Source organism: Anarhichas minor, unplaced genomic scaffold (genome assembly GCF_050575085.1).
Source record: "Anarhichas minor isolate MPS153535 unplaced genomic scaffold, ASM5057508v1 ptg000004l, whole genome shotgun sequence".
NCBI lineage: Eukaryota > Metazoa > Chordata > Actinopteri > Perciformes > Anarhichadidae > Anarhichas > Anarhichas minor.
This window is the reverse complement of record NW_027466450.1, coordinates 12,706,607-12,724,874: the sequence shown is the minus strand read 5'-3', so window position 1 is coordinate 12,724,874 and position 18,268 is coordinate 12,706,607.

The following is an 18,268-nucleotide window of genomic DNA, read 5'->3' as shown; positions in this document are numbered from 1 at the left end:
ATGGACATTTGTTTTAATACACATTTTGACATGATTTTACATGTAGTTTATCTTTAAATGTGACGTAGTTTACATGGACTTAAAATAAGCTATAGGAATGAATATACACATTTTTTTAAATATTCTTTCATTTTGATTAACTAAACTGTATGGTTTCCTGATAGTATTTTTAAGGAAACAAATTGTCATTGTGATTATGAGTGCAGGAAAGATTGAAGAGAAAATGGGAATACAATTATGAGCTGGAATCGATCATTCTAAAGTAGAATAATGAGTGTTAATGTTGGAATAAAAGAAAATCTTCAAAATAGTTCTTGACATTAAAATATCGTTAACGTTAACACCAAAAGCAGATATTCTTGATTCATAACAGTACCGTCTCTAAGTGTGTAATAAGTGTGTACACTGTGTAATAAGTATGCATGTTTGTGTTGAATAGAGTTAATAATTAGTGACTATTAAGAAGTATTACATGTTCCTGCAGGTATCTGTCTCTGTTAGCTGGTAGCTCTCCAAGACCAAAGCTACACTACACTCATGGAAGCTAAATGTCAGGCCAGTGTGGAGTGAAGCAACCGTTTGACTTAATGGAAATATTGACCCCTCAGTCTGGACCTCTAGTCCGCTCCATAAAACCTTCCCATGATACCACATGTGCGCGCACACACTCACACACAGCCGTGATCCCATTTTCATCATAGCGTCTCTGTCTTGTATAGTTACTATGGCTACGAATGGCCCTGATTTCAACCGTAACGAAACCTCACAGAGATCCAAGACCGAAAAAGCATCATGATAACCAACGACTGTATATTTCAGAGACAGACGGCTTTGTTCTTCTTTCCAGTGCAGTGATTTCAAGTTTAGAATAACACGAGAAAATGAGAAAAGATAGAAATTACGCTGGATGGCGGGCTCGTGGCTGGCTCGTGGCTGGTATGTTTTACTCCAAGTTGGTGCAAAATTAAGTCTTTCAATAGAAGGTCTAAATGAGATGTCATCATTCTCTCAGTCCCACAGTGTCGAAATAAGTTGTGAAACGAGGATCAAATCTAAAGCAAAAAAAAATGTCATGATAATGCTCCCCTTCCTTGAAGGGATTATATGTTTACATTATGATTTGGACAGTCCATTTTCAGCTCTTCATTATGTGTCAAGGCTCCATTTAGGCAATCAAAACAACTTTGGTTCAAGATGTTATTACGGTTAGGAACCTTAGACCACTTAAACAATTTGGCTGAGGTTAGAGTTTAGGGTCAGCACAAATCTTGCAATCAGCAACTTGACTCACAAGAAAGTGACTGACAGACTGCCTTCTCGATGCCAAACTACTATTTTCAGCAAGATGTCACCATTTTTCCTTGGTGATTGTTAAGCTTATTTTTCTCTTTCTTTCTCACTTCATCAAATAAAAGCAGTTAGCTGCAGGGAAATTGTATTACCAATGAGAATTCTGAATTGGCAGAAATGGAAAATTTAGAAACACAAATTTAGCAATAGTACAAATCTAAGTGAAGACACTTGTTGCTCATGATATCTGGACACCCTGAGCATGGGTTCATCATGTTTGATCAACAGATGATGAAAGCACAGTCTAACAATGATGCATATCTCAATCACAAGCTACACACCAATTATTCAGGTTTTGTAAATGCAAGTAAAAGAGTTCCTGTGAGAAAAGACTTTAAAGAGATCCTCCCCTCCATCACCATCATCTGGATACAATTGTGTCATTACAGCTCCGACTCCTGTCTGCGAGTGAGGGGCAGTTAAACACCCTGATGATAAGGCTTCAAAATGAACTTTTATTTTCTCAATCCATGCCTCGCTTGACTCCCTCTCGGTCTTCCAATGTATCCAGTCCCAGGCGCCACACAAGAAGCTGGGGAATAGTGGGGACCTCATTTGACTTTTGACCTCACTTTGTGACCGGTTTAAGAATGGTGACTCAACACAGACACACACAAACACTTACCGTAACTCAGTGCTCTTGTTCCCGTAACATTTACAAATAAGTAAGACGGCTTGCAACTGTGTATAGCTGCTAGAAACGCTGGAAGTCACAGAGCAGCTGCAGAGCTTTTACTGGAAAGACGAGTGAAAAAGCGAGATTGGTTTGTGTAAAATCACCTGGTTTTGAATACATCGAAAAAACAATTTATGAAAAGAAAGCATGATCATCTCTAGAGTGCAGATTTTGAAAATATTTTACAGTATACCAGCCTCTTTGCACCAAAATGCCTGTAATTTTCCCTGTAGTGAAAAGAGAGAGGGTGTCCTCTATTCTTACCAGATTCTCAGCAGAGAAAATGGCTCAATTAACATAACTATAGAGATTTTTTCATTTTCCTTCAGCATGTTATGACTGTGTGCTGAAAGTGTAGCTGTCATGCAAATGTGTGTGACAATGCGGCCACGCACACATGTGTGTGTGTATCATTTAACAAATAATTTTCTCTTGATCCTCAAAAGTGACAACCACTCATTCACCTGATCTTTGAGTCGACCTCACCCTATTATTTGACTGCAGCACATGGCCTTCCCCCTCAAAGCGGGTCAGCACTAACTTCTTCATCTAACGACTCCCAAGTCATTACTTAGTCTGCCCCGAAAATCAAAGACTTCATCCCACATGTAGAGCAATTTATGGCCATTTTAGACATCTTAACGGTCAGAGAGATTTATACTGGCTACACAGTATAAATAGAGTTCATTTTAATGAAAAAAAAGCAAAAAAAGGCAATGTCTGGTCAGTCTGTCTGTTTAGCAAATACATAAAGCAGAAGATTTGTGTTTTTCAGTCTGGCACCTATATTTGGGAAACAGTCTCATCCTGGGACACAGGCCTTTTGAATCATACAGTTCATGTGGTGACCCACCAGACACAAGTTTGTGACTCATTCTGGGTCTTGGGTAATGGCTTAACATCCAGTGGGGTAGCTGCTTGTTCTTTTTATCAACATTATTTAAAGTGTATTTAATCTTTAGATTTAACGAAATCTAAGAATATGTTTCTCTAACGATTGTCTTCCTTGCGTGATTCAATGTATCTGGTGGTGGGGAGTGCTCCAAAAGTAGTGAATGCAGTTTAGGGTGTAGTGTTGTGAACACAGCAATAAGGCTGGCTCCTCCCCCAACCAATTCCCTAATCGGGGACCTCTTACAAAATGCACCTGTTGGCATAGCCTCATTGTTTTTGGCCGCTGTCCTCTGTTGTGGCTAGTAGTGGTTGATGTTATATTGTGGCGTTGTTGGTTCCCTCTCATTCTCCCCTTAAAGCCCCGCCGCATTCGTATTCATGCAACAGACTACTTTTTTGTTTAGATGACTGTAGGGTTCTCGATGAAATAGCCCAATGGATTCATTGGATCTTGTAAGAAATAAATACTTCAATTAACTAATCATATGTATTCATTTGAAAACTTTCAAATTCAAGCTTCATACTTGCAGGTTTAGTAAAACCATGTGAACATTACATGAGAAATGTTTTAGTTCTCCTCCCTTCCCGTCCTCAATAGCTGCCACTGCTACTGATTAGCCACATCCTGATGCCTGTGTGCGAGTGTGTGTGATCAGTTCTGGTGTGGGATGACAAGATGACTGCTTTGATCACACCATCACCTCCCATGAACAGACACAGCTGGTCACAATGCTGTGTGAGTGTATTTGTGTGTGTGTATGTACTGTATTTGTGTGTGTGTGCACTGTATTGTGCATGCTCCACTTGAATGGAAGTCCAATACACAGCGTGGACATACAGTAGGTGACAACAGCTGAGTTTGTTTCTACAAAAGAGGGGGGATGCTCGTCCCATTGAGCCTTTACAATGTCATGTTTTTCAAACGCTGGAACGGTGAAATTGAGGTTAGGTTACAAAGCGTTATTCAACACAACCTTTTTAAAACATTAAGGAGCATTGATGCTTTTTGTTATTTTTTTTATAAACCACAAAAGCCTCGAAACAAAGCATATTTCAAGCAACTCGTTATTAACTTGTACCTCTTGGCATTAATGTTGACTAGAGATATTACAAATAAATAGTGTAAATGAGCTGTTTTGTTAGTCTTATTAAATGTTTTAATATTTCTGTATGGTCCGCTTGCATTTTGCCCAAGTGATTCAGCTTTTACTAAACCACACATTGTTTCACCACCGATCTCACTGTAACATGATACAAAGGTCTCTGTTGCATTGTAAACACTGTCCTCAATGCAGCGTTATGCTGTTGGAATGTGGAATACACAGTTATGAACAGACAGAACAGTACAGACACACCACTGTGGCTTCAATGCCTTGATTTTATGCTTTAATAGTGTCATCTAGAACCTATACAGGATAAACCATTCATTCAGTCACTCTCCAATTAATGAATCTTGTCTATATCTATGACCACAAATCTGATTTCATCCGTCTAGTTTTTCAATGGGTTGTGTGCAAATCGGGGGCGGACCTCCTTCAAGACCAGCGAGTGGTGGAATACACACCCGAAGCTGTTTGTTAACAGCTACAAATTCTGCAAGAGGGACTACTTTTGCAGTTTGGTTCCAACCCTGAATGTCTTAAGGATAACTGGGTAACAATTTTAAAGATGGCACCCCATTCATTCCTCTGACAATTGCTCAGTGAGCAGATATACATCAAAAACGTCCTTATGCTTCTGCATTTGTGGGCCCATTGAGAAAGCGCACCAAAGTGCATCTCAAGCCAGTTGAGAGCATTTATGTCCAGTGGCCGAGCCGTATTACTTCCTGTTGGCTCCCCACACACAAAAAGTAATCTAATCACATGGTTCTTTTAATACTTTCCAAATGTTGACGGATCAAATAAAAAATACAGAGTCGTTTTAGTGTGTTTGTTCCACTCAGACACATTAAACATGCTTGTTGGGCCAGTGTGTCACGTGCTGCTGTTGGAAGACCAATTGTTCATCACATGGATGCATTACATGGATATGAGAAAGACAAAAGTTTTCCTCACATGCCCTCAGTAATGCTGCTCCTTCAGAAAATAGCCATATCTATGAGAAGATAAGTTAAATATTGATATTACTATATTTCACTTTGTGGAACCAGTAAGCAGGTCTCACAGTTCAGCCATGATGAGAATTGTAGGCCTCTGTTAAAAACCTTTTGCTGCCACTGCCAACCCATGGCGATGGAGAACATATGACAGATATTGCCCCGCTTTCTTTATATAGACCTAATTCTGCCCAAAGCTTTTCCTGACAAGTAAAAATGGAGAGACACACACAGAAAGAGAGAGAGAGAGATGGGGGGAGGAAATGCATTAGAAGATGGAGTAATAAATGCATGTTTCTGAGAATGACATATTCGCTAAAGACAGCAAACAGGAAGATAACAGAAGGAGAGATCAGAGAAGGGGAGAGAGATGGACAGAGTGAGTGTGGAACTGAGCTCTACAAAGGAGGGAGGAGAAAACCTCTGTGGCCAAAGCATCCATCATCCTCATGTTACTGCGATGGGAAGAGATTGCTGACCTCACCAGCAGATGTGGAGCCTGCTAGCTGGGCTGGGTTAGCCAGGGATGAGTTGGACTGATGAATTTACATGGGTTGTCCCATCCAGGTTTTTCAATGGCCATTTAGCTGGCATGCTTATAATTGAATGGTCATCTTGCTAGTACACATTTATGGTCATTTAGCCTAAATATGTATGTAAGAACTGAACAGTCACCTAGTACACTCATGCACAAGGGAAATGAAGGAAATATTTTTTAGGGGGGTTTAGCAAAGCTGATACAGCTGGGTCTGAACATACTAACTTGATGTTTTTGATATTTAATCTTATTCTTTAAGTGATTTAGTAGCCTAGACCTAACCATATGTTGCAGCAAACCCGAGCACGTTGAAGCAAACCCGAGTCACATCTAGATATTTTTATATACGTAGCCATTTGTCAGAGATCACAAATTTTCCTCAAGGTGCTTTACAATCCGAATAACATACAACACACTCCATTCTTCCATTCCAAAGGCAAAGACGCACAGACGGTGGTGTGATGCAATATACGACCCCATTCATTTTTTCAGGGACGCAAGTTAATCGTTTCGCAAGGCATTGTGGGATTCCAGGTGACACAGGACTAAGCACTAACGCTGAAACGTAATTTGCATAAAGTTTAATATTTTTAAATTTATATATATGGATCCAGGAGGACGTTGAGCAACTTCCAGGTGCCGGCAAATATATAGTACCTAAACCACACAACCTCAACTCCACCATGGAGACCTGAAAGAGGACATACTACACAAACACACAAGAGGCTAAACACAGACAAGAGAAAAGAAACATACCTAGGGAGAGAGAGACAAGAGGCTAAATCTCATGAAGGACGAAGATCGGGATCCAAAACATCTGGAACGAGAAACCAAAAGCCAGGGGAACGTCAGTCCTTTGCCTTGTACTACAAATCTCTATGTGACAACTGGCCTATATCAGTGTGTATGTAATGTATATTGCTCTGTACTAGAGGATGTAAGGCTAATTTACAATATGGGATAAAGCCTGCACAAAGACGAGCAAGTTATGGCAACTTCTCTTGAGAACTGCTGAAAGTACCACAATGAAGAAAATAACACTTGGCCCCCAACGGCCCAGTGTACATGAAGACTTGGTCCCATGTTGGTGTGTTTATAGGTCTTTACATGTCATGCCATATCAATATTATTGGATCTGGACTGAGCTCTCCAGGATTTTTTCTCAGTAATCAAAGTTTTATTTGTTTTCCAAATGATTCTCCTTGTCCATGCTTCTGCACTTTTCCTTCAATCTCACCCTCTTCTTCTCATTAGCTCTCATTTCCCACCTTCCCTACTCATGCTATTGCTACTACTTTGTTTTGTCTTCAAGCCACCTTGCGCTCTCTCCCCACTGCCTTTACTTCTCTTTATCACCAACCATCTTTTGATCCCATGAAGCGCTCTCTGTCACTTCTCCACTGGAAAGTCCCCTGAGTTTAGCAGTGGCACCAGGAGCTGCAGCAGCAGTGTTTGGGACACACTGGTGAGGGGAAGGCACGCCACTGGCAGCTGGCCTACCACATTAGAGGACTTTGGTGTATGCATGTGTGCATGCACGCGTGTGCGTGTGTGCGCTTGCGTGCATGTGAGTGCATGCGTGTGTGTGTGTGTGTGTGTACAATAATAAGAGCTCTGCTGCCTGTCAGCCACAAGGCAGCAGCTGCTCAGGCCCACAGATTAGAGGCTTGCACTGCACTGGATGCCCTTAGTGAGTGGTTAGATGGATGGATGAATGAACGGATGGATGGATGGATGGATAGTGGTGAGAGGTTGGGAACTGACCGTTCACTAAGACCCTCTTAGTTACAGTTACTACACCTGACAAGTTTAGCTTTCTTGCACGGCACATAAACAATCATAATATTGGGAAATTTACCACTCGAGATTTTCAGACTGAGGTTGACAAAAGCAGATTTCTTAATTTTCTCAATGTGCTAACATTCGTTGACAAAACACACAGATTGTCCACCTAATGTGTCAAACAACACACGAGAGAAAAGAAAAGTGACAGTATTGGACATTTGTTCAAATGCTTCCAACCTTTGTTTTCCTGACAAGCATCCTCTTGCAGTCCAATCAGGAGAGACAAGTCAGATGAAGTAAATATAATTGCTTACTATTAACAGATGATATGTGATGATAAAGTTTTGACAGAATGTTTGAAGCTTGGACTCTACAGGGAGATTTGTAATCGAGGGGTATAGCAGAAGCAAGATAAATCCCCCCGTGGGGTCCAGACACTGGTGGTGGTGTTGGCTGATGAGGCTGATAGAATGATGAGCAGATGGATCTGCTGATGGATCTGCAAAGACTGGGTGGAGATGGGGAAGTGTAGGGGTGCGTAACAGCAGCATGAACCTACTGAAGGTAGAGAGACAATCATATTTAAAAGCGATAGCAGCAAGATGATAGGCTAACGATGCAATTGTTTCGTTGGATAGAGGAGAGCAGCTGATCTAAACAGCTGATATCATGATTGACAGCCCCGAGCAACGATAGCAAGGAAATTATGAGTGAGCACGCGTGAGGAGTGAATGGCAGATGTATGAGAAATAAACTACAAGCCTAAGCATACAAGATTATATTCTTCCTGATTGAACTTACGCTAGAGCTTTATTTCTCTAAATCACTGTCCTCTGACCATCAAACTAACTTCAAACATTCAAAAACTTTGAAATGAAACTGGGGTGCACAGTTGACTTGAAAAACTCAGGTAAACCATAAAAATTATGTTTTGCTAACCTAAAGCAATGTTATTTTTGATATGTTTGCCATTGTTGGACAGGCAATAGTGAAGAAGCAGACAAAGAGAGAGAGAGGGGTGTGACAGATGCAAGGGGTCCCTGGAACCAAACGTGGGACATTGTGGTTATGTCGAAATGCTCTGTCGCTATAATTTTGCTACAAGTGCGCCCTGACCAGATGTTTCTATAACATAACCCACATAGCTTTGGTTACCTAAACTTAACCATAAGTTTAGCAGATCAGAATGGTCACATGAATGGCTCAGCACAAGTATAATTCAATAAAGAGTCTTATCTATCTTTGCTCCTAATAAAATACTATAGGAAAAAGGCTCAGAGGCTCATTTGGTGTGATGGCTTTTCCACACAAATGTTCTCTAAATTTGGTTTAGTGCTTAATATTAACATGATATGGCTTGATGAAGTACAATCATCATTAGGGCTTGTCATCCACAAAGATCGTTCTTCAGTCCTTTTCCTTTGATGACATAGTACAGCTAAGTCTTGAGTAAAGTTGAACTACTATCTCCTTTGTTGATGTCTAAAAAGCATATTTCTTCCACCCAATAGTTAAAACTTCAATTGTATAACAACTATTTAAGGTGCCCCACTGCAGTGGCGTTTTCATGTACTCAAACTGAATTCAATTTGTTTGACAGCTGTACAAGGACCTCTTTAGAAGACTAGGTGACTGCCGTCTATCTCACCTGTGCATAAAATCTATTTTAGGGTGGAATTCCCCTTTAGGCGGGAGCTATCTGTCATGTGCCAGTGAGGTATCCCCCCCTGATCCTCTGTTGTGGTTTCTCTGGGTGAGATGAAGGCTATTGCTGTGACACTGGGAGGTAGGCGAACTCTTAAATGCTCCCTCTCTGTGTCTGATCTCTTTGTTCCCTATACATACTGGCATGCATGAGTGAAAATACACACACACACCAATGAAAAAAGAAAAAAAAATTACCTGCAAGCGCGCACACACACACGCAGTTAGTTGATCCCTGTAAGAGTATACCCTTTATGTCATAACCCCAATAAAAGTACAGCCCTCCAGATGTCTGGTGTGTGTATCATTGTATTGGGCAGATCACGTAAGATGAATGCCCACTCGCTACATCAGAAAGAATTCTCAATTCCCTTTGACACACACGTCATCCAGAAGGTGTGATCGTGTCAGTGGTAGAGAGGTGGTGAGACACCAGTGGCTGCCTCATACAAAAAGGAATGCTGTTCATGAGACATCTGGTGCAGGTAAGGATGTTAAATGGTCAAATATTGTGTCATCATGTTCAGGTGCTGGTGATGAAGAAGGGGATGTTTGTACACCTCATGTTTCACACAATGAAACATATTGTCTCATTGTCGTTGACACACAAGCACAATACATTCTGTGGATCGTTTTACACGTGACATTTCAGGAATAGTAATAATGTAAATATAATATGGAGACTCAAGAAAATGTAATAGAAGAACAAATGTGTGTGAGACAGACTGTCACATGGATTACAAAGAGATCACAAACAATATTTCACACATCTTTAGATACAAAAAGTATTGTACATTAGCATGCTAAACAAAGATTGTGCACATATACATGTGCACTTACACACCAGCCTTCAGCGAGGGGCAGGTTTGAACACTGCGGTAGCAGTGAAGCCTTGGCACTCCCCATCGGACATGTTTAAATCTGTCCTCATCACTGATTCTCCACTTAATCTGCACCTCATTGCCTCTGTCTGTCACATCAAAAAGTGAAAGGAGGAGCGGCAGAAATAAATGTTGCATTCTCTGTGCCCTTCTGCAATTTGTTTCTTTATGTCAATTCAGTACTAGAGGCCAATAAAGGTCACATTTGAGTTAAACTGGAAGAAAAAGGAACAGCATCTGCAGATTTAAGTGGTGGTGGGAGTGGAAGTGAGGGTGATGATGGCGCGGTGGCGGGGGGTGGAGGTTGGGGTGGTGTGGACATGAAATAGGAGTTGTAAGCTCGAGTCACACCTGTATGAAACAGAAGGTGAAAGTTTTAGTCTACATTCCTCACACTCTTCCCTTTAGTTAAACACATGGAATGTACTGTATATGCTTTATGTGTGCAAAAGAGTTAGAAACTGTTTGTGTGTGTGTGTGTGTGTGTGTGTGTGTGTGTGTGTGTGTGTGTGTGTTTAAGAGGTAACAGTTAGAGGCACAGACATGTAGGCTACACTGTAGACAAAAGATCATGTCTGTTTCTGTTGCAAAGCGAAGTGATACCAAAAGGGAGTTTAATTGGAAAATTGGAAAGTTATTGTGAGACACAGAGATGTGCACTTAGACGTCAATTACTTTAATTTCTATACAGTCTATACAGTTCTGTATAAGTATAACCAGTGTCAGTAAGGAAGGCCAGGTGATCCAGCATGTTCCCCGCATATCTGCCGACGTTGTACCAGAGTCTGCAAACAAGGTTGCCCTGCGGGATCATGGAAGAGAAATATGAGGGATGGACAGGAGGGATCGGAGGAGGGAAGAATGTAAGGAATGAAGGGTGAACTCAGCCCGGCAGGTCTGTGCAGAGACCGCATGTGCAGTTAACTTTATGTAAGGTACTAAAAATGGCCTAAGGACAAATCTCTCTGCCTCGGCATAAATAACTTGCTACTGATTAACCTACATCGCATCAACCCTCACACCCAATCTTTGACACTGTCTCTATCCGTGGCCAAGAATCAGTCTGTACTCTCAGTAGTGTTTCTCCCAACGATCTTGATAGCTTGGTCTCTAATTAACACAGTTCAGCAAAAGATGTATTTGTACTATCGACTCTGGTCTCATTATTACCTGGAAAGAAATGTCCCTTTTATGGGGCAGTTTGGGTAAAATCAAAGTGGAAGGGGACACACAGCTAATAAATTACAATAGCTTCGTCCATTTTTTGGACTCCATTAACTTTGAGGTCACGACCGTGAAGATGGCTTGATTTTGGTCATTGCACGATTTTAACCAGTAGCGTTACTGGACAAACATTCTCACCCCCCAATGCGTCAAATACCTCCACTAAAAATGATCAGTTGGCATGATGGTGTCCTTCCTGAAGAATACCTGTATTCTAATGGGGATGTGAATTTATAAAATACAAGGTTTAATATGCTATAATGAACAAAACGTAAGCAAAGGAACCATATTGTCTATTTGCATCCATTATAATGGCATAATAAAGATTGCTCAGTAACTCTTGTTACTCATGCACAGGCAGCTCACGAACTCAAGCTTAACAGTATGCTTAATCACCCAAGCAGGCCGGACCACCAACAGTACCACTGAGTTACTGAGTTCATGACAGTCCTTTGATGCACAACAGGTCAAAGGAGAATATCTAAGGAATTGAAAGACTACAAATGAGAAATTACTCACAAATGAAGTCGTTTGGCTAACCACTAGTTTTCAGATCTGTCTATAGAACCATACACACACCCTTTCTCTGAGGCTTAAAGTCTGGTTTGGTAGAAGACCGTGGGTTGCAGCACACCATGGGTCAAAAAAGAAGATGGTAGGAGGTGGAAAGGAGAAGGGCCGAAAAAAAACAAGCTTCAAACAAGCTTAAGATTAAAGGGTACCACTGCTTGTCCCTCGTTGCGTTATTAATGCCGGAATTAGTAACTATAATTGTCTCTGATGTTTTTAATGCTTGGTTGATGATGCAGCATTTTAAGTTTGGGGCAGTTAACTGATCAAAGCATGACATCAGCCGGGGTCGTAAAGGGCAGGGCTGAGGTCCATACAGTACAACTACTATAAGAGAAGGTAGAAAAAGAGACAGAGAGAGAGAAATGAATAAAGATCCTGCACATGCATGACATGTATTATATACGTAGTTAAAGCAAATAATTTCATTCATACAGTTTATTGAATATGAACGTTTGATAGGAAAAGTTTAATTTTTATTTTAAACTACCTGAATTAAAGATCACAAAGTGTGGTACAACTAGAGACAAAAGGGTTAACTTTGCACTCCCGATCTGCATTGCATGTGAATAGCTTTTGCAGCTAACGGTATTGGAATCCCAGTTCCCACGCAATTTGTGCGCTGGCCAAGGTAGCTGCCCATTCATCTGCAGTAATAACAAATATAGCTTGATTGTGCAGGCTACATTTGCTTACTTTATGGAGAGCTGAATGTTTGGTCCGGCCAGCCTCTGCCTTTTCTCCCGGTGATTTTGGGAAGGTGAAGCACAGTACCCCCCACTGCAATCTTTATCAGAGCAGCAAATGAATTTGTTTAGCAGCTGGGATCACGTCTAGAAGTCTGGCATCAACGGGTTCCATTCTTTGCAGCAAAGTTTAGTCAGCTTTAAAAATAAATGACTGCAGGAACACCACCAGTTCCTGAGGTATGTTGACTTGGGGGACGGTCCTCTTTTGCTTTTCTGCCTCTGCTTCCATTCTTGGTCTTTTCTCTTCCATTTGATTTAGCTCCTTGTCTGTGTATTCTAGTTCAGTGGTCAGTAATAAATTACGTTTTCTTGAATTACCTTAAAAGACCAACGTTTTATAAATATTTTCCTTATGTGCTACTACTTATAAATCAAGAACACACACTTAATCTACAGCAACCCTGTGCCTCGGAAATAGAGTCCTATGAAGTTAGCTATACAATTACTAATCCAGTTGTTGACTCAAGACAATGCCAAACCTTTGAAATTATAAAGGTGAACCAGTTTACCTGGAAATCTTTTGAAATCTTTTGCTGCTTTCCCCAACATACTCATGGTTTCAAGGATTCAAGGATAATTCATTATCATTTACCAACACAGGGTTGCACAACAAAATGATGTTGTAGCCCATTTGCTACACAAGAAAAACATGATAAAACTAAACAAAAACATTAGTGAATTCCTGTAGCACATTTTTTTAAATTTTGCATCAGGAGGTATGCAAACACCAGCAACAAAACAATTTGCTGGGCAGATCTTAATAAAATTAAAAATTAAGAAAATCAGGGAAACATTGTCCATCAACTTTGATGATGTTGAAGCACCAAGCATCATTAATGTAAACACAGAGTCCGCCTCCTTTTTCTCCGACCGGACATTAGCTTGAAACCAACTGTGTGGTGGAAAAGTCTTAGATCCTAACTAGTTGTGCATAGCTTCCATCCCGGTCCTCCTCCCTCTCCACCTGGTGGCATTTGGTGGCCGTCTGGCAGGTCTGGCTAGGTGGTCCGCCGTGGGCGGTAATCGTCTCAAGGTCCGCCCCCATATGAATTAATCCAATCCCCACCCTTCCTTCTCTGATGTTGATGAGTGTATTCAGTCATATGCCCCAAGTGCTCCAGTAATACAAATTGCTGGAGGAAGTGGCACGTGCAAAGATAGCGTGACTTGTTTTCAGAATGGCCACACTTGTTAGACTAAGACTCTGAAGTTGAAAAATACAAGAATTTTCCTGTTACTGCCAAAGTACTCCCCTCAGATCCATTTGTGCTGTATGAGTACGCAGTTGTGATGATCAACAAGAACATTACCTATATTGTCTAGCTGTCAGCAGCGTAGGTGGATCGTGGGCGCCTTGGCCTGCTGAGTCACAATTCTAAAACATCCAAGATTCCTGATGGACAAAGCATGAATAGTATGAGATTAATGCAGGCATGTCAATTCAGCATTTTCTTATATAATATGAAAGAAAAAAAACACTGCAGGTACATGAAAAAAAACGTGGAAGGATGTTGATGAGGACTTCCGTGATAGCTGTAATACTTTAAATGTCGTGGATGTGAAAGAGTTTCCAGCAATTCAAGAAAATGCATGACAGATGAGGAAAGAATGCAGACACAAAAGACCAAACATTAATGGCATATTAAATACATTTCTTTGTCTGGGGGCCATAGCCAAGATTTCAGCGATCCTCAGATGTGTTTTTTTGTTATTCAGCTCAGGCCAGTCTCCTGTGAAATACACTTATTTGAATTTGCATTCAAAGGTTTGATGAAAAGGTTTGTCAGATATATAGCTGCAGCCAGCAGCTAGTTGGCTTAGCTTCAAATAAAGTGTGAAACAGGGAGAAAAGGTTAGCCAGGCTCTTTTCCAGCACCTCTAAAGCTTGCTTATTACGTTTTTTAATTTGTTTAATTAAAAACCGTATTGTAAAAATTAAAATTTTCATGAAAAAAACAAAAAAACACCTGACCAAGAAACGTCAATTCTATAATAATATGGGAAATACCTTTTGTAGAATCAAGATTCTGCTAAAATCTTCAGGATGATGTTTTCATCCATCAACAACCTCAACAATGAATGTTTTGAAAAAACAAAAAATTCGGTTGTAGATGCCGTCAGGTAAGGATTTTAGTTATATTCAAGCCAGTGAATGCCGCCCTACCACCACAACACCACTGGGTGCCTCAAACACTATCAGCCCATGTCATGCAATTATATATATCTTAAATACTGTAATTATGTGTATTCACTTACGTTTGGTCATGCACTTGTAAAAAAGGATTGCCGTTGGGAATCCTTCACGGGAAATGTCTTCACTAGCTGGATCACTATTTACAATTGTTTTAAACTGCAGAGAAATGATTATTACTGAGCCATGCAGTTTTCAATATGCACCTGAAATAGGCCTTTCTCAATCTGCATTCTTGTCTGTACTTTTGCTCCCACGCACATATGAAACATTACCAGACAAGTACTGTTCTGATTCGAAGTTCGCATTTTGCCAAGCATGGCCCAAATACCTGCAAACATATTGTTATTTTCTACTTGGTTGAGCTCAAAGTTTCAACCAGTTCTAGGGGAATCAGTAAAGCTAAAGGTTCCTCCTGGGGAAAACCACTGGACCAGAGGGGTTGGCCTTCTTCCATATATAGCCCTTCTTGTGAGGAAATGTTTGACCCCCGCTGATCAATATTTTAGGAAATTGCTCCTCGTGTCACTCCACATCTCCCAAGCTGACGAGGACGGGATTGCAGTATGTGTGTGTGTGTATGAGGCTTGAGTTAAAGTGAATGCGTCAGCAAGCCCATAGCATTCCTCCCCACATCTCATTCCCTTTCAGGCTTCAAGAAAGTGGAACTCAAATCCAGTGGAGCAAGTGTCAGCTTAGGTCGAGCGGAACATGTTGCAAATGGTGTTAAAAGCATGTACTCGTTGGCCTCCGCTCTCAATAATTAATGAGAGAAGAACCACAAATAAATGATCCCTGTTTCCTCTTCGATCCTTCCCTGGTGGAAGAGGGCATGAATTAGTAAAACAGATCAAACTGCAGTGTTAGCGCAGATCAAGTATTTGTAAAGAAGCTGAAAGGACTATATACAAGACAGGTCCTATGAGATAATGTGGATGTGCTTGCATGTCCCCTGTTCCTGTCACATTGAATTTTAATTTGGAATGGAGCAATTCTACAGGGTATAAGATTGATAAATTAATTATCAAAACACAAAACCTATCTTTAGACAGAAATGTCTTGGAAAAGAGTTTTAAAAAGCTGTTTTAATGAAGTTTAAACTGAAAAACCTGCAACCAGAAAAAGAAAACAGCAGTTTTCTGGAGAATGTAGATTGATAAAATGGTGAACAAATCAATAGCAGATAACTTCAAACTGATTTAACCTCAGAGGGTTGGTCTGCTTCAGCTAATTGGATTAAACTATCCACTTGGCCATGTATGGTGATGTGGTATGTCTGAAACGTGCATTTCAAGCAGTCCGTACTGAAATTGGAGTGACTGGTCATGAGAAATCTATTAAGAGTAAGCCATGCAACAGAAAAAAAACACTTGCTAATATTACTTTGCTACAAGACCCATTATAAATATAACTAGTGTTCTTGAAAACACTTGATGATTGACAAACTGACAGCTTTATGGACAAATGAAGGGCCCTACTAACAACCAAATCACTGACCATTTGCACGATGATCTTGCTGTCAGAGCAAAAAAAGGCAGATATTTGTAGCTAAGAGTAAGTTACATGTCCTAATCCAGCGCAGAACATCCACAGCGCTTTAATAAACACCAATGTAACGTAATCAATGGTCAGCTGACTCTTTGGACAACCCGTTTGATCAGAGGCCTTTGGCACAGCATCTGTGGATAACTATTATTTTGCAGTATTCAATGTGTCTTTCTCCTGGGTTTACTTGTAGGGACTGGTCCCTTACATTTGTTTTTTCAATCCACCCTTGAGGGAAAACGCAAAGAGAACATTTATTCCTAATCAAGCTTGTAGCAACTAGCTGCCTTTCTGTCTCCATATCTTCAGCGTCCTGCATGTCTTGTTTTCCATCTTGAAGCTTCTTGCCTTACCGTCTCTGCACCTTATTGCTCACTTACTTTTTTGTTGGTTTCTGCACATTTTGGTTAACCTGGATTTAGGTGACCAGTGTAACAGTTTAGGGTCTCAAGGTTTAAACCTCAAGAAGTACCAGATCAGTTGAGTATCACACACACTCAAACAAATGCACACATGCCAACAAATGAGGTGCAAACACTTGCATTCACAAATGCTCATACACAAACATGCCAGAAAGACAGAGGTATGCTCTCTCATGCTATCTCTTGCACACATACTTTACACGTATATGCACAGCAGTTACAAAAACACTGATTACAGCTTGCACGCTGTGGTCTTGTTACTTGTAGGAATATGCAAAACGTATGCATTTAATTAGTTTGTTTACTGGGAGGTTAACTGAGGTATTAAAACATTCTTTACCAGTCATCTCAGAAAACAACAATATCAATTAAACAATTAAGGTTAAGATTAATGAATATACCTGTTGACAGTTTGGCATGCAGTGCCAGTGTGCTGGCAAAACCTTTTATTTTCTGAACTGAGAGAAACTGGTGTATTTTCCCTTCTAAGGGGAAAAAAACATTGGTTTACAAGCTAATGGTTTAACAAGCCATTTCACTCTGCACAGTAAAGACACACATGCCACTACATGTTACATGCGTGTCCATTTAGGCATCATTGCAAAACAACTGACCATGTCCTTGAAAACATTTAAGAATGTCTTACAAGTGATGCAGACCTGCCAGTTCTTGCAAATGGATCATAACATAATAAATCTCCTTCAGCAGCGTAATGATGTTTCAGCTCAAATCTGCAGTCCCTTTGGGACCTGTGCTCTATCAAAATAACAGCCACTGTTCAAATAAACTCAACACACAAGTCCAGGCCTGGTGTTTCTTCACAGGCAAGAGCTATTCTCATGAAGATTAATGTTTTCTTTTTTTCTTCTTTTGAGTGATCTGATATTAAACAAGTATTTATCAAGGATTGTGACATCTGTTCAGGTTCTGAATAGCCGCATGATCATTTGGCATGCCTTTCTTTCTACGCAAGATGAAATCATTAAATTAGAAAGAAAAGAGAAGTCTTGATTGATTTCTGCACAATGTCTTATTAAACACAATAGAGAGGATCAGCTGAACTTTGGTTTGGCAGCCATTGAAGCCTACCGGTGGAAGAACCCAGCAGGGATAGAGCAGGCTTCTCAACTTTGGCATCAGGTCATTGTCAACATATAATAGGAACATGCATACACACACACCCTGTCATTTAAATGCATGTGCCCGCAAGAAGAAAGACACAAGCTTGCATAAACAAACACGCACATGCAATTCACACATTGTGTTGTCACCACGAGAACAGATCTGCTCATAAACTATTTATACACGTAGAAAGGGAGCTGAAGAGCATGTTCGCTTGAATCAATGCACTAGAAGCTGCTCTATGCATGCTAAATGCAACGTACAGATGGTGCTCCAAAGGGTGGAGAGGAGAGGTGGGAGCCTTCAAAGGAAGCTTTCTTTTTCCCCCTGAAAGTGAGCGGTATGTTTGGATAAGAATAGAACCGCATGACTCTGAAATAGCACCTTTTTACTGCACATCTGTTTACTTTGAAAGTGTATCTCTTGCATTCTTACACTTGACTTGGTGACTTCATCACTTCCCTCAGGGCAGGGAATATATAAGTGAGTGAGGACGCTCAACAGGATTTCTCTCTGCAC